Raw genomic sequence first — 22,666 nt, forward strand, 5'->3', positions numbered from 1 at the left:
TCTTAGGAGCAGAAGATATCCAGCAACTCTGATTTACTACCATCCATAAAAAAGTTAAGCCAGGACTTCCCCTAGAATTTCATGTACTCTAAGTAGCCTTTCTGACAAACAGAACCTCCTCTGAGGTTCTGTCCCTAGCAGTTCTCTTTCAGGAAGAACAAATGTATATGAAAATGTGAAAAGGTTACCAGGTTAGGTGGAAACAAAAGTTAGATGGAAACTATTATAACTTTGGAGTTACTAGTTTGTTTTCAGCCTTCAGCATTCAAATTAAAATTTCAACACATGTGACTGTTATTTAAACCTAATGCAGTTTTCGTGGATGTCGTAAAAAATTTTGACTGACTGAAATAAAAACTTGTAAGGACTCCACTGTGTGGAGCAGTATTTTAATTCTAGGATATCTACACAGAGGTAATTGCTCAGTCTTTGCAAGGAAAAGGACAGTTTTTCATTGTATGCCTTGCAAAGGATACATAATAGATGATAAAGAGATTGCTTTATAAAGGAATCTTCTTTAGAGACTAACATGTAATTATCCATTACAGAAATTGAAATGAAATTGCTGGACTGCATATGTCAATCCTCCTCTGTTACCCAACAGTCACGTTTGGTTTATAATTGCTAATTTTCTTCTATCTTCTCTTGGCACAACCATTATATTTCTTGTTTGCATTATCTGATTTTGGGCTATTTTCTACCTTAAAGCACAGATAATTCTTTCAGCAGTTTAGTCTAACTGATGATTAGCATTTTTCTTGTGTATTCAGCTTTATGAAGATTCAGCAAGCTTGCATTACAAAACAAGATGTAGCCTGTCTCTTATATTCATGGCCATTTTAACTGAAAAGACATCTCTGGTCTTCTAGACAGTTTTTTCAGTATCATGCAAACTGACCCCTTCCAGAAGCAGTTTCTAAAGTGCAGCACAATTTTAGTTCTAAATAATACATTTATTCACATCTTCATATAAAAATGTATATCTTGGACTTACTGTACGTAATTAAAACAAGCACAGTGTTTTTTCTTCTTTCTTAAGTGTATCTATTCTGGATTGCAGAAAATGTCACTGTGTTCCCAGTAGCATTGACAGCATTGTTCTGAATTGGGAATTCTTTTAGTATTTTCAGTATTTGTCCTTATCAACCTGGAATTACTTTGCCTAGCTATGGAGGGTATGGAGAGAGGAAAGTAGGAAGCTGGGAGGTAGAAAATCAGACATTTACCTGTCTTTAATTTTCTGTGACTAAATCTATATTTTCTAAGTAAAAAGCAAAGGCAAAATCCTTCGGTAAATTTAGTCTGATACTTGGTATATCCTGGGATTATTTTCCCACTGTTTTAATAGTGACTCCAAGTTTAAGGGTAAGAGCAATATAACCAGTTTGAGATTGCATCTGAAAGGAAAAAGGCATATGGTTTGACATGACACCATGATATACTGAAATGGCAAAATGTGTGCTAGGAAAAATCATGTTTTGGTATGCATAAGTGTTTGTATCTGTTTTATCTGAACAGAATAAAGGTAGGCAGAAGAGACCTGATCAAATAAAAGAATTGCAGTAACAGTCCCACAGTTTAAATGCATACCTGCTAATTCTTTGTACAGTAGGTTATCCTTTTTTTTTTCAGCACGGAAAGGTTTCTAAAAGTTATGAAAAGTATTTTCCTTTGTTCGCTAATCTTATATGTTCAATACTGATTTATAGACAAATATATATTTCAGTGCAAATAAAAGTATTTGTCAAATTGAGTTCTTTGTACATTGACTCCTAAATTTTAAGGTGTGTATTTACTATTGTAGTGTCTGCATATGCTGAATGAAATATATTTCATTAAGAGACAGAATAAAATATGATTGCAGTTCATGTCAATTTGACATTTTAGTTTCTTATTCCAGAAATAATGTCATTACTATTTTGGAGCCATAGTCTGCTGCAGAAACTATTTTACTAGTCTAGAAGAAATACTAAGTCTCAGGGCCCACTGAGCCATATAAAGAATATCCTGTACCATTAATTGCTGTTAAGCAGTTCTCCATGGGTCTTTTATGTGGGGCATTTTACTCAATAATTCAGAAAGTGCATCTGAAGGCTCAACTCAGCATATCTTTAATATGGATTTGGATAAAGCTGAAGGAAATTGTTACTGAAAGTTTGGAACATGCAAAAAAATTGAAAGTGCTTCTTTTATTTGAAGGAATATGCTGTTTTGGAAAGGAATGTCAACACACACAAGGAAAAAGATAAAGGGAAATGTGACCGTAGGAACGCAATCCTTGTTGTGTCCTTTTCAATTCAAAAGCTATGTATATTAGAAAAAATTGCACAAGAGTTAATGATGCTTTGCTGACAGGCTATCTGCTTTGCTATTTTTAGATGGTTTACTCAGGGGCTCTGAATGCCTGTGTACTTAGATGGTTCCAAGAAATGCAACCCTTTTGTTTTCAAGAATGTTTCAAGAACACCAAATATTACCTCAGAAGTTGAAACTTTAGTATGTTTATCATGTTTTTCTGAATTTTTTCTTCATTTAGACTATTTTTGGGAGAGAGGTTTTTCTAAGGTCAGTTTTTTTAAATGATTTTATTATTCATCAGATTGCTTTTCCAAATATGGATCTGGAATAAAATGCAGTAACAGAATGACTAAATATTTGTTGTTAGCTTTTTTCTTTTTAATTTGGGAGATTTAAGTGTGGACTTGAAGATTTTAAATTGGTGGCAAAGTCAGCTTTATGTTATATTTCATCATGGGTGTAATACAAAACAAAGCAAGATGCAGCAAGGTCTTGAAGGGAAAACATAAGCTATTCAAATTCCTGTGTAGGTTAATAACTAAGGCTATTAAATAATCCTAATAATAATTCAGTTTATTAAAACTGTATATTTTATTCTGTTTTCCCTCCTTATTAAAAAGTATATGAAGTTATGCATACATTTCCCTGTCTTTAAAATTAGCAATAGATAAGGCACATTCCACATGACTTTTTTTAGGTTCAATTTGGTTTGGTTATTCTATAGTGTACCGATTTCTGATAGTGTCCATTATTCTACACTAGCCCCTCTTATTTAAATTTTGAACTCACTTTACAGAGACAATACCAAATCCATATATATGTGTCATATATAAACCACAGCATTTGGTTGGTAGTATCTAGAATCTGATGACAGGAGTGGACATTCAGCTCTGAACATCCAGCATTGGATGGATGTGAGTCTTAATCAAGCATTTGTGCCAAATGTTGATTATCTTTTAATCAGCTGAAATAAACCTGAACCTGATAAACATGGCACATAAAAAGGGGTATTTTTTGATTCAGAGATAGTCAACCTTATGGTAGGATTAAAATTCCAGAGCTGAGCTGCTAAGCAGCTGAACTAGAAAAATATTTTTAGATGTACAAGACAGAGATTTTGGTGTTTATAGAGAGCAGTGTTTTGCTAGGTTTTAATTTTTCTATTCTTTTGCTCATAACAGAATCGATGAAGTATCTAGTATGATAGATGGCTTGGGAAAATTTAACCAAATATACAATGCTGTGCTGGAAAAACTGATTACTTTTCAAAAATTGGATGGAGGAATAAGATTTTTTTTCCTCCTTTGTAAACTGAATCTGGATCTCACCCCATTTCCCTTCCGACCAACAGACTGATACACTCACTGTACCAATTTGTCTGAAATGCAGTCTAAACTTTTCTAGGTCGAATAACAAATTGAGACCTGTGCAAAATAAAAATTTCGAGATTAGACTGAAATAATGCTTCCTGCTTCTCTTTAACATCAATAACTGAATTAAAAAATAGTCATCAGAAAAAAAATTAAAAAATAAGAGAAAATTCTTTTAATTTTCAGAAATCTGTATTTTAACTCACTTGTAACTCTGATCTCCACTGTCCTATAAAGTCAGGTTGGATCTTTGACCATGAACTTTTCTGCATGTTTTTTTTTCCCTGAAAGAACTTTGGAATTCCTAAATTTCTTGTAAATGTTAGAGTACTTTTGACTGTATAATGATTTTGCATTAGTGAGATGCTGTGTACCTATTTTATTTGTGCTTCTCTTTGGTGCTTATCGGCACAGAATTTCAGTTAGCTTCCAAGAGAGAAGAAAGGGGAAAGCAAAGCAAAATGGATAAAATACCCCAAGCCATGAACAGTTTAAGCACCAGTCCAGCTAATATTACCAAATTGGCAGGATATAGTCAATATGTCATCTGTCAAGCTGTTGCATTTTGTGACCAGCAATTCATTCTTAGCCATCTGTTTAAATCTTTTTCACATCCTGTGGTTATACTCATTTCACAATTAATTTTGAGTTATGTTAACAAAATATTAGTGACCTAATGCACATTGGAGTAAATTAATAGATGGTTCTAGGCTAGGAAGTTTTTACAACTATGTCCTTGACCCATGGCATATTTGACACTGCTTAATTAGCCTGGTCTGTTAGCCAGCAAATCTCTTTACAGAAAATCCATGGAACTAAATTACCAGCCTCTGCAGCCGTGTACCTAACAACTTTTTAGTGTTTATGAGACAAATTCTAAAGAAATATGTAGATTATATCTGCATCACTGTGAAAAAAAATTATTTCTATGCATAAAATTTTATCAGGCATCATGTCATTCAAACTTCATCTGAGCCAAAGTTTCCCAGAGCTCAAAACAGTTACCTCCAATGGGACCTTCTCTACCTAGTGATTGTAATGAGGATGCTCAGAGGTTTCATTTGCTTTTAGAAATGTAGTTATAATTGTAATCCTTACTAATAAGCAGGCATAGTTAAATTTTAAGACAATTTGTATTTCTGGTGAGTATAATTATAAGTAATATTGCCTTCACAACTGTTGATCTGGCACATGCACCGAGGCCAGTGGCCAGCTGTGCAGTGTGGGCAGCAGCTGGAGAAGCTCATGAATAAAACAAGAAAACAAGCAAAGTCCAAAATCCTTTATGAACATTTGGCTGCTGACTTAAAACAGGTATTAGAAGTATGATTATTGGCTGTCAGGAAGAAGAGAAAATATGCATGCATTCATGACTTGCAGTATACATCTCTGATTTTGACTCTGGGCTTCAGTATACTATTGTATTAAAAAACAAAACAAAACAAAAACCTGACCGAAAAATCACTCAGTGGTTAGTGTTTATACAGTGTGTTCACTGCAGTGTACAGGAACTAAAGCTTAAGAGTCAAATACTAAAATGTATGGCAGAAGTCCATGTGACATTTAAAAGCTAAACTTAATTCCAGATAATCTGGACATCCTATAACTAAAGTAGATTAATGTTCTTTGAAATGGAAACAAAATCATAAATCTTTATGGGTAATTGTGAGGTCACTGTAGTTTTTCAGTATGTCATTTAGGCATATTGAAAAAGATAGATTATAGACTTATAATTGTATTAATTTGGAGGGAGGAGGAGATATTACAAAGAGTTAGGGCCCATACGTTTAGTTTTTTTAATGCTTAAGCATAAATAGTAAAACTTCCAGAAGTCTTTGAGTTAGGAAAATAATGTCCTTCCTTGACCCATTCCTGGCCCTTTTTTTGTTTGTTGAATACCCTAGATTTGCTTGGTCTGGATAAGGAATGTAAAACTGAGTCGTTTTCTTACCAGTGGCTTTCCTTAAACAGGTCTATGAGCATCTGTAGAGACACTGATCATTAAATTGGAGAAGCATATGTACCAGCACTCAGGAGAGACTCACCTTTCTCTCCCACAGCCAGTGGAAAGTCACGTACCTGGGAAGTGTGTGACTTACTTCTTCTGATGAGTCAGTCAATATCAATTGACTATATTTATATAAAGAGGTAGTCTTGGCAAGACAGATTGGCTTAGTGCAGCCAGGTTTTGTCCTCTTTACATGCCATGTCAAGTGTCATCCTCGCACGTGTGTGTTGATGTGAAGCATGGAGTTGTATGTTGAAACCCTGACTTCCTACTGCTTCGTCTGAACAATTTGTACAATTTGCTTTCCCTGAAGGCATTAGTATGGGAATTGATCCCTGAATGTGTCTGTATTCTGGGATGCAACTGAAAATAGGACAATGTGACTTGTTTCCTCATTTCTTGGTTCACACTTGAAATTGTAGCTGTGACATCTCTATGGAAAACTGCCTTTCCTGAATTAACTGTAAGGAAGTTACTATTTCTACTCTTTTGAAAAGAGATTTACTTGACTTTTTCAGATAATATCACATTTTTCTTCTTTGTTCTCTCAAAGTCATCTCTCTATTTTGTAACATTTATTCATATTGCAGCTGCCTGCTTTACTTGTCTCATCTTTTCCTGTATTCATTTGGTATTGCTCTTTCTCCTCGCTATTTCTTTTATTCTCCAAACTTCAGAATTGCTCATGTGTTTGCATCAAGTATTTTTACACTAAACATTTTCTTTAGTTCCAAGAGGTAAATGCGCAAACTTTTTATCTCTGCTTGTTATATGTAACTGGCTATTCCTTTGGTCTGACTCCTCTACATTCCCATTATTGGTATCCACCTGTAGCCTTTAGAATAAGTGCTCTTATTGCAGGAAGCTTTTGGTTTCATACAGCCCCTCCACCCACAGTAGTTTGTTACATTTGGGCTTTCAGTTGTCAAGATTGCCTTACAGTTGGTAGAGGTAGACTTTTGCTTAAAGAATGTTAGATGTCACAAACACTTTATCCTAGTGGCAAATATAGATAAATAAAATTAGCTTGCTAAGTGGCTGGCCTCCAGTAGATTAGATATTGTTAATCAATCAAAATTGTTTGTGGCTGGGGGACTTTTCAATAGAGTTTAAATCAAGGATGTTGCTTCATTTATTCTGACCTTGATCTCTGCTTGGTTTTTTTTTTAGTTTCCTGGGCATTCAAGTTAACATTCATTTGTCCTTCTTTATACTGCTGAATTCATTCAGTTCTGGTGGAGTTTAGATATATCCCTCCCATTCGTCTACTGACAAGCCAAAACCACACATGTACTCTATACTGAAGTGTATGTAGTCACCAGTGAACATCTGAGAGCTTTGAGACCATTCTAACGTGTAAACACCTCACAATATTCAAATGTGGCACCATTATGTCTAGCATATACTAATTGCAAATCCTTCTGGGATTTTGTGGTATTCTGGCACTTCTACTTTGCAGGTGAAGCTCCAAGAAGCTTAAACTTTCTGAAAATTAATTCCTTTTTCATACACCTATTTAGTTGTTAGTGCTATAAAACTGAAAATGAAGGGGAGTTTTAATAGTATTGTTGAGTAATTGCTTTGTGACTTGGTTGTACAATATCAGTGGAAATTAGATTTTAATGTTATTGCAAAAATTATTCAGTTAATTGTGGAATTTCTCATGGATGAGGAAACCAGTAATTTTTAAATTATATCAGACAACGTTGATCTATCTCCTCTTTCATAGAACTTTCCTTTCATTCATGAAGCTACTTTTTTACTTAAGCTTTGGTGTAATTATTTGACCTAAGAAATCTGGGCTTAATTTGCTAATAGCATAGCTAAAAGCATCCTGGATGTGTTCAGCTTTCTTTGAAGACCATTTCAAATAATTTATTGCTCCTATTTCTTAAAGTTCTGCCATGTTTTTCATGCTTTTCTTAATTGCATTGATTGATCATTTCGAAGTGTTTCCATCCTGACAGAGCACCTTATACAAAGGTAAGCAGGAAACTCTTCACTGAGTGAAGCTGCAGCATCTGTATTTCTTTCTGAGCTCTTACAGAAAGAACTTAAGTACATGTTCTGTATCATCTACATTTTTACCAAGCAGTGAACTAAGTGTGAGTGCTCTGCCAAGCTGAAACAAGCCCATGCAGTGACTGCATGCAGGACTGTAAGGTGCCAGCAACTCCGGATGATCAGAGTGACTCCTCATGCTCCAGCTTCATTACCAGTCTTTCTAGAATTTGGGAACATTATCCTTATGTACGTAGATAAAAGTTCTTTCCAGAGAAAAAAAACAGTACCCTGGGAAACTCAAATGTATACAGCTCTGTAAAAGGAAGCCACACAAATGGCAAATAGAAGAAATTCAAGTATTTTATATTTTGGGGGAATGTGAAAAATAACCAGAAATATCTTACTATGACGCATCAGAGTTAACTTTGTGCTGCTAAAATGGATTCATTACTAGTCACTTAAAGCTTTACCTTTGGTCCTTAGTAAAAGCCAAAGTCAAATAGCAATTAAAAAAAAATTGCTTTGGTGATTTGTTTTTTAGATAGAGATACAGTCCAGGCCCTTCTGCCTTCTTTATGCCTGTGATCAGAATATCACCATAGCTATTTGGTTTGTTTTACTACAAGTTTCTGAGCAAAGAAAATTAAGGTTGTCCATGCTGAAGCAGAAAGGTGCCAAACTGCCATGGTCTGTTCAATAGATGTAAAAATTAGCGACTTTGAGGTCTCTGAAGTCATGGAATTGCAGCATTATTGTAGCCCTCTGAGATAATTGTACACACAATCAGACCATTTACACTGCTGCACCATGTCTTGGTCCTTAAGGTGTCAGGGCTCACATCAGTTGCCAGCTGAGCTTCCAAAGGCTTTATTTAGAGATGCATTACAGTTAAGCAGATGTTATTTTCCTCTTTCTACTATGAAGAAGCACATTGTGACAGCTTGCTCTTTAAGATTTTTTCAATTTATTGTCTGTTTCTTGTTTTAATCAGATCTTTTGCTTGCCCCTACTAGACCTTGGCTTTTTCTCTTTATTTATGTATGTACACTGGGTAAAGGCAGTGTGAATAATAAAAACATGGTCTGAAAGAGATCACGTTTTTTGAATATTGAGATATTTGACCACATGTGCAGCATTTCAGGAGCAGAACTTCCTAACTTACAGCTTTAGAACAGAAGCTCTCTCCCAGATGAACTAGAAGCTTCACATACTGAAAATTTCCATTTGAATTTTTTGCACAGAAGATGCAACTGTTACTCAGCTGAGACCAATACATCACAAAACCCCCACAAACTATTGTACTTTTATATAACCTTTTGTCCTATGAAAGCTTGCATTTCATAAAATCAGAGAACTATAGAACAGCTTTGGTTGGAAAGAGCCTCTGGAGATTAACTTGTCCAACCTGCTGCTCAAAATTGGACCAGCTTCCTAAAACCAAGTTGGTTTGGGCCATGTTCAGTTAAGGTTTGAGTATGTCCAAACCCCTCTTGGCTGCCTGTCTCAGTGTCAGAGCAGCCTCTTAGTGGACAATTTCTTCCTTCCATGTAATCAGGATTTTCCTTGTTGCACCTTGTTAGTTATCTCTCATCCTTTCTCAGCATGCTTCCAAACAGAGCCTGCCTTCATCTTCTCGCCAGCTGCCCACCGGGCAATGGAGGGCATCAGTTACACTCTCCTTTGCCTTTTCTGCTTCAGGCTGAATAAAAGCAGTGCTTTCAGCTTCTCCTTAGCTTAGCTTTGGAAACTTCCCCCCCAGTTCCATAGGCTGGTGCAGTGGAGTTTGCATTCAGTGGTCACAGCTTCCCTCTGGACTGCGTGTCTTCTGCCATGAGCTGTAAACTTCACTTTGGCACTGGCCCCAGCAAGCAGAAGGCCATTGAACAGATGGCATCAGGAAAGACCAAGACAAAGATGATATTGAGTAACTCAACATTTCATCTTTGTTATTACCACAAGGATCAATTTTATGGTTAGAAATTACAAAGATCTTGTCAATTCTGTTTATGGACATTAACTGTTCTTTACAACATTCTTTTAAAGTGTAAGCAGCATTAATGACTTTCATCTGAACACAGAAAGCACAGAGAAATAAAATATTTTTAGTTAAGTTCTTTAAATGACAATAATATTTAGAAAGCCACTCATTTTATTAGCAGAGTTGTTTATCAATAAATAAACAGTGTTCCATTCAGCATAATGGAGGAAGAATCAATACTTAAATGCATTTCTAACATGAAGATTTGTAAATTCTGACATGGACAAAAATCCTAGCATATAATTGTGTGTACCACCTCCGTGTATTTTGTTCTTAGCTCTGCACTGAAGAAGAGGCAAGTTCCCATGATTACCAGAATTTTGCAAATGGGTTTGCTGTTCTGCTGTACAGCGTTGGCCTTAAAGGTCATGTTATCAACATGCTTATATTTGTGGGAACTTATCTTTGTCAGAAGTCATCAATTAGCTATGTTTTACCATAGCTTTCTGCATTAATTTGTGCCACCTGAGTGTCTGACTGTTACAAAGCTCAAAAGGATTTTAATTTCAAAAGGTTTTGTTTTAGCAACTGATGCTCTTTGACAAATCACACTAATCTCACTTGCACTCCATTCTTTTTAGAGATATTATAACCCATATAAAAACTGAAGTTGCCACAGGTATGATCTCAGTGAGTGCTTGAATAGTTTTCTAATAGATGTTGAGTACTAAATCCCCTATTATTTCTTCCCCACTCTGACATTAGATGGCATCTGTTGTCTTTCTGGTTTTGAAACATTCCCAGTGTGAATGAGCAACTGGCCCGAGAGATGCAGTTGTTGAGAACTGATTTTATGCAGGACAAAATAAGAGGGGTCACAAGTTGGTCAGGTTTCACAAAATTAAATCTGAAGCCTTAAGGGTTTCTCTTAAGTGTTACAGGCTCCTATATTGAAGGAAAATAATTAAAGGAGAAAGACATCCTGCATAGAGGTGATTTTGAAAACAAAGAAATTCCTGCATCTTTGTGTTTAATTAGATATACTTCCTAGAATATAAATTATTTTCTAACCATTTAAAAATACTTTAATCCCTGTTAAAATATGCTTTCTAATTTGTCTGTGTCATGTAGGAAAAAATCTGCTGACATATTTTCAAGGCCGACTTTACTATGTGTTTACAAAACTGCATCTGCTGTGTGAAATCACACTGCTATATGTTTACTAAGCTGAACATCACACATTTATATGGACAGTTTTCTATAATTACTCCAACTAGATATAATGGAGCTGTTCAATAGCACACTGAGCTGCAGTAATATGCTTTGGATCAATGAAATTTAATTGATATTAGTAAAAATGTCCAGTAAATATAAAGCTCAGGTTGCACTGCTGCTTACTGAGCTTCTGATTGAAATTTTCATTATTCTTTACATTGACTGAAGCTCTTAAAAGTGAAATTTTACAAATTGACATTTTAGAAACTTATCTGGTATTACCAATAAAATCACTAGGTGTTACATGAGGAGGTTTTCTTCTCTGTTTGACATGTCCACTCTCAAAACCAACAGGACACAGGACAGTGTATGCAGGGATGTTTGCCTGCATTCTGGTAGCAGGGAAACTGCAGTGGTAATTAGCTTAGCCTGAGAAGAGAGGAAGCAACATTGAATGATTACACCTGTCAAGATATAATCATCTACATGAATTGTGATGGCTTCTGTAACTTCTTTAGTAGCCTCTATCCAGCTGCATATAAATATTACTTAGAGAAAATGTCATTCAAATCATGCTGCTGACAAGGTCATTAGATACTTCATATTATGTTGTTTTGGAATTTCACAGCAATCTTTCTTGGCTTATGAGTCCAGCTTTATTACACATTAAAAGAAAAAACAAACAAAAACCCCTCAAAAACATAGACAAGAGAGAGAGGAGAAAAAAGTATGACATTTAAAGCAATCAAATAGCAAGCTGTTAGCAAATAGATTTATAAAAGAATTGGGTAGCACTAGAGTATCATTCTAGAATAAACTTCTTTGTCAATCTAATGATCCATGACAGTGACAGCCAGAGGAATTTTTTAAGACAAGTAGAGTCATACAAGTTTTTCACTTGCATCCTTCTTTTACAGACTTCTGTTGACAATATTTCAAAATTCAAGTACGTGTTCATCTGTATCTACAAAATAGCAGAGTTTCTTTAATGACTAGTTTAATGCAACTGTGGCCTTAGTTGCAGTTGTAGTGCTAAGTACTGGGCAACAAAAGCAGTTAAATTTGAGAATAAAGGGAAGGATAAGACAATGCTCTTGTCCTCTCCAGGGAAATGATTGTGGAAAGATTTAGCAGTCCTAGTGACTCACTGTGACTTTAGAAAAATGTCTGTATTATGAAAACTGACAATACATTTTTAATGCAAGTGTTTCTTTTCCTATGATTTTGGTGCTATGGATTTAAATAGTGTCCTTGGTTTTTATGACAATTTTTTTTTCATACACACACAATGGAAATTTTTTTTCTACCAACCCAGTGTCCTTCCAATTTCTTTTCTAGATTAAATATATCCAGTATTTTAGTCTTTCCTGCTAGGTCAAACTTCAAATCCTTGAATCTTCTTCTAGTCTTACATCTTCTTGCTGTATTCCAATCTCTCTTCAAGCTGTCAACAACTTTCTTGGAACTTATATTAGAGCTAAAATTATATTATAGCTTAAGAGAAGGATCAGTTATTGTATCTTGCACATAGACAGCTCATCCCACTGCTTAAAGGGTATTTTAAAGAAGTAAAGTTAGAAATTAACCAAAATGTTAATTGATTATATAATTCATTAAATGAAAGGCTGTTTTGACCCATCAGATTATCTTTTGTATATATTTTGTCTATAATTTGTATAGATCTGTGAATATATTTTGTACTTCCATTAATGACAATTCCACAGAATAATAAATGCTACACAAACTGTAGCATTTATTGACTACATTCTGTAATATATTAAAAATTCCTTTTCATCTAATAGTATGTAGGGATATTAAATAGAAGATCAGTGGAGTAAAAATAATGAACTTGCTAATTTGATCTATTAAGCTGTTTTCCTTCTCAGAGAACTGTGTTAGAAAGGAGAACTAAGTGGTAGCTATGGGAACTTTCCAGAACTTTCCATATTCCTAAAGAACCAGACCTTTCCCATTCTTGTGCAAGCATCAGATGTTTCTTGCAAAGCACAAGTCATCTGTGGCAATTTACTGGAACCTTTTCAATGTCAAGAGCTCTTTCTGATGTTCACTCACTTCAGTGTTTGAAATCAAATACCAGCTTAATTATCAGTGACCTGCCAATCCTTGAATGACATCTGAAAAGAAAAGGAAGGTATTTAATGGAGGAGTAAGTCCCACCAGACCATGAGTCTGACTTCACTGTGTTTTACACAGATGTGAAATGCTTCTGTTACCCTTAGCACTAATCCTGAACACCTCTATCTTTAACAGGCCCCACTCTTCATGTTATATATTTGTCCATGATCCCTGCTAAGCCTGGGGGATAGAGGGTGTTGAATGAGGAAATAAATTTTAATTAGGAAAAAAAAATCAAAACAACAAAACCCAAACATTTGTTCTTTTGCATTTCAAAGACAGGTAGAATTGATTTGAAGTCACAGTTACATAAACCCCTAAAACTGAGCTGCAGAGCATGTAACTTCTAAATGTTCTGCTCCCATATCAGCACATTGCATCATAGATTTCTCTTTATGTGAAGTCTTTCCACTTGTTTTGTATTGCTGCCTTAGAGCAGCTTTGCTTCTGGGTACACTAAATGACAAAGAAAGGAATGGAAGCAGGGATAACTTACATTGGTAACCTTTGAAGAATGAATGACTTTGTATTTTATTACATTCATAAACAATAATTCTCTTATATGCCTATATTTATTTTTTTTTTCTATCTAGGGAAAAATTTCTGGTAATAAAACCCTAGCCTTGTCTTTCCAAAATCTTCTTTTAATTCACAGATCTCATATAAAAAAAATCAAATTAAGCTGAAATTAATAAAAAAATCAGCACTTTTTTGTATTTTTATTTTCACAAAATTAGTTTGGGTGAAAAAGAGTATAGACAAGTGTCTCCCTTGCTAAAGGCCATTGAGATTCAGATTTTGGAAGACTTACACTTTATTAAAAACAGTTCACCTCCTGTCTGATTTTTAGCTTCTATGTGCACCTACCTAATGTTGCCAAACAAAATAATGGGAAAATACCTCTCAAAGATTTGGGGGGTTTTTTTGTGTAATTGAATACAAAATTTATTCTTAATAGAGATTGTAAAGAAAATTATTTGATTTATCTCTACTGAAGACGATGTGTTTTCTAATCTACTAGAAGGATATACATTTGCAAATTGCACCCATTCCCTCTGGGGAATGTTCTTTTGATATTCAGCCCACTGCTGAGCAGCAGAATAGTTAATATGGTAAGTATTCATACAGGTAATTTGAACCTGTAACAGTTCTAGGAAATATTTTGTGTCAGGAAAACCCTACATGGCTCGTGCCTGATTACAAAACAGTTAAAACAGTTTAAAAGTCAGTTAAAGTGAATCTCGAAGTCAAGGGCCTTTAATGAGTGTAGACTTTCCTCAGAAATTAAAAAGCTTGAAGAGTAATTTCTCTAGAATATGACTCTTTATAAGCTCTGCAGTGCCTTTGTACTCTAACTTTCCTATTGTATATTTACTTCCTGAAGTTGACTTGAATTTAAAAGCCTTGAATGATAAATAGTTTTGTCATTTTATAAAACTTTGGTAATTTGACAGAGAACAAAATGTTCTGGTTTTGTGCTTTGGGTTGATTTTGTAAGACTATGACTTACAGGAAGCCTAAGGCTCATTTTAAAGTGAATCTTACTCATTTCTGTGCAATTAAAGCAGTAAAGGGTTTAGTCTTCAGGCTGTATTTTTATTCATATCTCTCTTCAGCAGGGTGAGGGCTTTGTAACTATGGCAATTTTATCACATTGTAATTTTAATTCTTTTTCTTTAGGAAAACAAATTAGCTAGCAAGTCTTGGACCTATTTTCTCTGTACAGCCATTAGGTCAAAGTCAGAGGCTTTAGTATTTTCTTAGATTTGTTATTCTAATTAAAAGAAAAGTTTCAAGATCTGGCAGAGTACATTTTTAATACTGAATCACTTATTTATGGCACTGCAAAGGCTGCAGTATAGACAACATTTATAGATAACACAGAAAAACATGTTAAGTGTAAGTGTGTTCTTTATTGGTCTTGGCAGAGCTGTCGCTTGGAGCTTTAACAAAATAAATGAGTTACTGTTTGCCATCTTGCAGACAAGAATCTGAAATGTAAGAAAATGTACATATTGCCCTAAGCTAAACATATGGAGCTAAGAAATATGACAGAAAGTGATATACCCTGAAGTATGTAATTTGGTATTGCTCATTTTAAAAGATTTTATATTTAGTTACAATAGTACAACATTTTCTACTGACCTTCACAGGAAGTTAGGAACAATTAAAGCACCACTGTAGAGATTTGAATGAAAATGAGCCTTTTGTGCAGCTTGAGGGAGAGAACTGCAGCACTCTCTAATTGTTCTACAGCTGAGCAGGTGGATCTCATCCAGCTCTTCGCTGAGGTGAATGAAATACAGAGGATTTACAACAAACCAACATATTTTTTTCCACCTAAAAGGCTGATTCCTATCTACTAGGTTTAAGAGTGAAGGTTGACTGAGGTCTAAGGGTCCTGGGCTGATCCTACAGCCTGACTTCCATCCCAGGTATGAGGGAGATTGGGAGCCAGCACAGGTATAGGCAGTGCAGGCACTGAAGGTCAGGACAGTCTTTCTCAAGGGTTGGGGCAGATACAAGCAGCAAGAACAAGCTCTTGGTCTCCAGTGGTTGTCTCTCAAAATACATATGATTATCATGCCAACAGCAATAAAAGGCAGAGGGGCTTGAAAATGAAGTGGATTAGGTGTAATCTTATATTTATGAATACAGAAAATATTTGCAGTTGCCCATGTGAAAGCAGGTGGTATTGTCAGTCCAACGCCAAATGGACACCTGTTTCCTAACTAGAAATTTGTCATCTTCAGTACAGATGCCAAGAACTGAGTGGAAAGGAAAGCTGAAAACTTAACATTTGTTCTGTGTATATTAATGTCTGTGGAAATAGTTTAACTTTTCTCTGTCCTGTGAAATGAACTCAGTAGTCTGTTTCTGAGGAAGCAATTTTAGTATTTTTCATGGGTTTTTTAAAGTTTCCATTGTTAAAGCTCCTAGGCTCAGGGAAACTACTGAAGTTATTTATTGAAAATTGAAATGAGAAAAAAAGTGAAGAATGCTCAAAACATATGCTCAATCCAAAATAATAGATATTCACACTAATTATATAAAAGTAAGCCTTTTTATACATTTATGGAGCATGAGGTTCTCTTTTGATTTCAGATTCTTGGAGTGATTGAGAATATTGTAGATATGTTTTAATACAATATTATTTTTTAAACAGAATTTTGAGAACCTGCACTGTAGAAGTCAGTGTGTTTTAAAGCACAGCCTCCTCAGGTTACAAGTCTATGCAGTGAAATGAATGCTGCATATATTTTAAGTGCTGAATTGCTGCACAATCAGATAAAAAGGGTTAAAACAAATGTTCTTGAGGAAGAGTTTCTCATTGTTTATTCCTTTTAAATGTGAAGATTTGGCAAGCCTGCTGTGTAACTATGCCTGCTGCCTTGAAAATAGCTTTTTCTTTTTTTATTAGTCTACCTCAGGCACTGATTTATTGTGCCAGAGAGGGATAAGGCAGCTTTAGTTCTTCCATTAACACCAGCTGGGGCCCACATCCCATGTTGTTGTGTGAATGCACAGCTTCATCCTATCACATCTGAGCTGCAACAACCCACAATCTTTGCCAGTAGTACCATAACTTTATAGGAGTTATTTATGCCAGATATCTCCTTAATTCTTTGTTTTTCTGTTTGTTTCTTTTGTCTATGATATTTTTGCTTTAATTTTACAAAGAGGCTGAAACTGAGGAAGGAAACAGGTACATGTAACACTAACAAGAAACAATACCAAAACCCCCCTCCTTATTGTCTATGATATGCTAAGGAATTTCAGAGAACAGGTAAGGGAAAAATGCTTTACTGACATCACTGAATCTTAAAAATTACACTATGAAAACATAATGAAGAAATAAATGCATAGTCTGCTCAATAGCAAATCTGTTTAAACATCTGTGTTTATGAATTAATGCCTATAATTCATGACCTTTTTAGTTACTAACCTTTGTATAATCCAAGTCTGCATGGTTTTTACACTAATATATTCTGTTAGCTGTTGCAAAATATTCTCATTAACTTAGCTTCTGAGCACCAGATCCAGGACTGCTTTTGTTGGTGAGACTCGGCCAATTTTCATATCAAGGTAACCCAGTGCCTGTCATGTTCTTACCAACTATTCTTAAATTTCTCAGTCAGCTTTTTGTTTCTTGTGCTGTTTCAGTCAAAGAGAAAATAGTTTTCCTTTGCCTTGTAGGAAGCAAGAATTCACCTTCCTCAGTCTTCAGGGCTTCTCTGGTGGTTTGTTTGTCACCAGCAGAATGAAGAACTGCTGTTATAGACTGTCAGAGGGTTTTTTTCTTAAAGGATGGGATGATGTGTAAGTTGCTTTCTTGGCCAAAAATTATGCAGTGGCATGAAAACCACTGCATCCAAATGGTTTTGCTTAGCTGCAATGTTGGAAGTTTGTATTTATTGGGGTATTTAGTGAAGAATCCACCTGGTTTGTCTTCAAAGATAAATTAGAGAAAAGCTCCCATTTTTAGCTCAGTGTTTTTCTAAGTTAAAATTTTTGAGTCTTAAATTCAGCTAGTCTTAAAAGATGGAAAATATCAAATAAAACTTAATGTCTGCATTGTACTGAGAGCAGAGGTGGAGAGAAAATGTGCAGCATGTTATTTCTTCACTTTTGACAACATCTGTTAAAGAAAATATGCTGAGAGTTGTAGCATATTAGAGCATTTCCAGGCTTTTCATCCCAGACTTGCAGCAGTTGTACAGTTCTGTTACCTTCCAGATAAGCCAGAAACAATTGCAGATGTGAATAAAATTTCATTTAATGTTTTTTTTCCTTGCAGTGCCAGCACATAAGTAAAATTGACCTTTACCCTGTGGGAACTTATGTTGAGGGACAAGATGCTTTTTTTCTACCACAGTATTCTAGGTCTCACATTTCTACATTTTCTTTGGTTTTTTTAAGCAGAACACTTGACATTTAACTTACTAAATTGTAAGGCTGTTACCTTAGCCAGGGTAGCACATCTTGACAATAATAGCAGTATACAGTAAAACAGTTCAGAAATTGCAGGCAATGCTTAGACCATCTTGATTGCCTGAGCAGTGAAGTCGAGTGATATGGAATGCTTTGTGTTCATATTTTGCAGGTTGTAAGTGACAATTCACATCCATATTACCCATCATAGTCACAGAATTGCCATACATACAAGCCATTTGATTACTTTTTGCATCCTCAGCAATTTTCCCCAAGGAAACTGCCTCCCTGCCCAAGGGTCACAAGCACTGGTGAGATCAGTGTTGTTGGAAAGCCCTTGACATGTTTGTGCTTGGTTCTGAAGCAATCTGCACAGATCCCTTGGCTGCCAGGAGTGGATTCCTTATGGCCAGTGCTGAGTGTACATTTGATGAGCTGACTCCAAGGTCAGAGTCTCTCACTATGGTCTGCTAAGCCCTTCAAAACTTGTGCAAAACCTCACATGAGCCTTACATCACCAGTGGGTGTGGGGGGATAGGAAATGCCAGGGTGCCCCTTTGTGCAGAGAGTGCATTTCCTTGGGCAAGTGCTTGGCTCCTAGAAATGAACAAGGAAAGCCCATCCTCACTCACTCTCACTTTGTTCTCACCTTAGCCAATGGCCTCAGTGTGTAGGAGCAGAGACGACCTCAAAGGTATTTAGGATCCCTACTGAAGCCTCAGCTTATCACTGTTTCACCCCAGGCACCCTGAAAGTTTTAAGCTTTTGTTTATAATGTTTGGAGGAACTGAATTTGCATTGAGAACTTTGTGGTTTTATCCCAAACACACCCTGAGAACATAAGATAAATACCACTTAACAGCATGACAAGTTTTCTCTCTTCCTTCTTTTCCCTTTAGTTACATTTCTCATCTCAGCATACTTCCATTCTCTCCATACATAAATTTGAAATGGTTACCTTACCTCTTAATAGGATGGAGCTATGCAGTCTCTTAGTAAATCATTACAGAAAGTGATAATAGCAAAAGCATTTGAGTTCTTTCATTATGTCTGCTGGAGTACTCATTTAAAACTACTGAGTCTAACCCAGAACACAGTGCAATTCACTCCTCTTTCTGCTTCACACTGAGCTCAGACTTCAGTGAGACAAAATGGTTTATCAGCTTGAGGTAAGAGGTAAATGTCACGAGGACTAAAGCTTGGTGATAAAATGCCACTTGTTTATTAGTTGGATGTTAAGTTATCTGTATGCATGGGTCAATGTAGCTGAATTAATGTCTTGGGTTGGTTTCAGCTGGGGGGCTACAGAGATGCCATTTCTTTAGTCGTGGGTCCCAGATTGTTTCTTTCTTTAGAAACATCATTAATAAGTCTTGATTTCTGCTGTCTGCTGTTAATGTTTTTGGAATAAATAGGCTTTTATATTATGCACATATGTTTGTACAAAAAAGCCCTGAGATTTCTTTATGCAGCAATACATTGGACTGTTGCTTCAGTAGGTTTTGTAAGCTACTTAAGTATAGTTTTAGAAAGGAGACATAGAAATCAATTTTTTTCTGCATCTTATTTATGTTGTCACAAAATGAAGTGCATTGACCTCAAGTAAAGCTCTCTAAGCTGATGGGAAATAATTTTTTCAGATAAAAGTTTCTTCTAATGTTGTATGCTCAAAGCTGGTTCAGTTTTTGTAATCCCAGATTATGGCTAAATGTCTTCATGTACAACTGCTGAAATAATTCATTGAGAAAAAACATGAGTTTTCAGTCAGAACAAATAAATTACTCATATTTCTGTACTTAGCTAAATAAATTGTTTGATAAACTGAACAAACAGGTTGTGTTTCTTGCTAGGAACAGAGATATTATTTGATATGATTTGGCAAAGAATATTTTTTATATGCTGATTTAGCATAACTTTCATCTCATAGCTGAGCAAATTTTTAAATTAACTTAGCCTACCATATAATAGTTCTTTATGAAAAATCATTTTCACAATATGGTAAATTGATGTTATTTATTTTGGAACTGCTTTTGAAACCTCAATTCATATTGAGCAATAGTTACCCAGTGGGACCACTTAATTATGGAATACCTGGCTCAGAGCTCCAAAAGTGAGACTTCTATTTATATCATAATTCAAATAGAAATAAGGCAGTCCAGTAAGGTCTTGAAGATGCTTGAAACTAGAAACTGTAGGAAACTTACATTTAGAGGGGTTTTTTTTGTATTGACAAAAATCCTTTCCTGCTTTAGCTGAGGCAAAGAATTAAGGTGGATTTTTGAGAAGATAATGCTGATAAGACATTTGCTCATGTGTTAGGTACATACTAGGTAATATGTTTTGTTAAATAGGCAAGATATTCCAACGGTCTTAAATATTTTGTTTACTCTCTTCACATCTTGCCCCACAAGCACTCTGTGCTGTTCCATTCATCACCCCTCAGGATTAGCAAAAATCTCTTTTGATGTGCACATCTATGAATTTAAATGCCATGGCCTTTGAAGGTGGAGTTTATTACTAATTTCGGTGGCCTCAGGAATACAGATGTACCAATGAAAACAAATCGTTGTGATAACTGAGGTGGTTATTTAAATGCCATAAAAGTTCTTCTTTGTGTGATATGTTTTCTATAAAATTCACTGAATTTCCTCTAGGTTTTAAATAAAGGAATAATTACTTTGGCCAGCAGAGAGCAGCAGTGATATGCTTTATAAGGACTTGAACCAGCCCTTGCAAAATCCTATTACTGACGTGAGTGATAGATAATATTGTATATTATTTTCCTGATTTATGGGAAAACATCTGTTGAAATTAATGCAACAATAGGAAAATATGCCCCCATTTAATTGAATTCTTCTATAGAACCTCTTAATTTAAAATGCTTTCTATTTAATTTCTTGTCTGCATGAAAGTTACAAAGATTTATGACTTGAACTCTGTGTAAGTCACCTTAGTCCTTAGTAGGTGATTGTTTTAACACTGATCTGAAAATTTGCTCTGGAATTTCACTGATTGTGTTGGGCATTGTCTATATTTTAATCTTACACTTAATTTTCAGCCCCATAAATGTCAATTGAAGTTTTTTTTTCCACTGACGTACAGGAAGGGTTTCACCATTCTTGTGACATGTATATTAAAAATTCAATATAAAGAGGTTAATGAGCTAGGGCGAAAAATTCTGACTTATGTATTTTAGTTTTCTTTTGCTATCTGTTCACAAAGACACTTAGCAATTTCACAGGCACTGCATAGGAAGGATGAGAACCTCTTTTTCCTCTGCTAGAGCATTCTAACAATGCTGTTTCCTGTTCTGGCTCTGTGGCTCTTTCATGTTTGATTGTGCAGCAGTACTCCAGAACAAATTAAAACAACTCTCTCGAGCTTTTTGCTTTACACTGAAAATGGAAAAAAAGAAAAAGTGCAATTTTACCTTCCATCTTCTGATGGGACTACTTTGTGAAGTAGGTAAGAGTATTAACAGTGCCACTGCTGTCGCTTTTGGAAAGAAGGTGGGATTTCTGTTGGTTGTCCCAGTGTTGTCTATATGTTGTGTGTACATAAGCATTTTAGCTCAAATTAGGACAGTTGTTCAGGAGTGAACCCTCTATTCCTGCCACCACATGGAGCAGTCTTTCTTTCACAGCTGTATTGCTCTCAGAACAATATTGCTCTCAGAACAATAAAATTATTGTTCCTGACACTAATGGATATTTAGTTCTGGGAAATGCTGCATGAAGTTCAGAGTAAAAAATTCTGTAGAACATAGGCATTTAGTTGTACCTAGGAACAACATCCCCATGGCCCCAAGTGTTCTACCATCCAGATCCACCTGTGCTGCACCAAGCTGAGGCCACTCTGGGTGAGGGAGTCCAGGATGCCTCATCCTCACTTACAACATTCAAAGGAGCTTGGGTGGCAGCAGCACCCCGCTGCCTAGGCTGAATCAGCTCTGTGTTACTGCCTGAGTACTGCTGTGCAGGAAACCCTGAGGTCTACATTAGAAATGCTGCTTGCATTTAGGTTGCAATGCTGAAGAGCTGTAATACAATGTGAATGGCACTAGCTCTACTCTTTTTTGACAGCTTCTATGAGGTTCCTTTTGCTTCAGTGTTTCTATAGCAAAATAAGAGCAATTGTGTCATAGAGGTTTTATAAAAGTAAATTTGATGATGTTTATGAAGCACTGAGGTCCTATCATGATGAACTCTACAAAAAACTAATGAGGGGAATATTACTCTCCTCCAGAGCAGGTCTTAAATAGTGTGCAACAAATTAGTTGTGAGACCATATACTGGGTAAACACAGGAAAAGAAAATATTATATAGCTCTTCATTTAATGAGTACCATCCTTTCTGTAAATGTAATGAAAAAGGTCTTAAAAGAAAATAATGAAATCTTGTAATTAAAGATTGTATCAGCACTCATATGCCCAAAGCATCTAGCTTAGAGTTGTATGGGAGATTTAATTCTGACATTTCATCACATGATGAAATGATACTGCAACATATGTATTATTCCTTAAACATAATACTGCAACCCATGTATTATACTTTGAACATACTTTTTTACTGCAATGCATGTAAATTAGGGGTAGAAGAGGTTTCATTTTTATTAAATTATAATTCTTGCCATCTATTTATTTCTATTTAATTATTTGGAATGTTATTAAGAAAAAAGAACCATTTCATAAATCAGCTGTCCATTCATCTTAACATATTATTAAAT

General features: G+C 35.4%; 1 protein-coding gene across 6 annotated transcripts in view; it reads left to right on the plus strand.

Moving 5' to 3' along the window:
* Positions 1-22,666, plus strand: part of KCNIP4 (potassium voltage-gated channel interacting protein 4) — a 392,050-nt gene that overhangs the window by 228,653 nt on the left and 140,731 nt on the right. Inside the window, exon 1 of one of the 6 annotated variants that reach the window (XM_066317172.1) lies at positions 16,658-16,796. The exons of the other annotated variants lie outside the window; for them this stretch is intronic. The gene's annotated coding sequence lies outside the window, so the exon portion shown is untranslated. Of the gene's footprint in view, positions 1-16,657; positions 16,797-22,666 lie in introns of those variants that run through there. 6 annotated transcript variants of the gene reach the window in all.

The sequence above is a fragment of the Sylvia atricapilla genome, chromosome 4, assembly GCF_009819655.1.
Source record: "Sylvia atricapilla isolate bSylAtr1 chromosome 4, bSylAtr1.pri, whole genome shotgun sequence".
Taxonomy (NCBI): Eukaryota; Metazoa; Chordata; class Aves; order Passeriformes; family Sylviidae; genus Sylvia; species Sylvia atricapilla.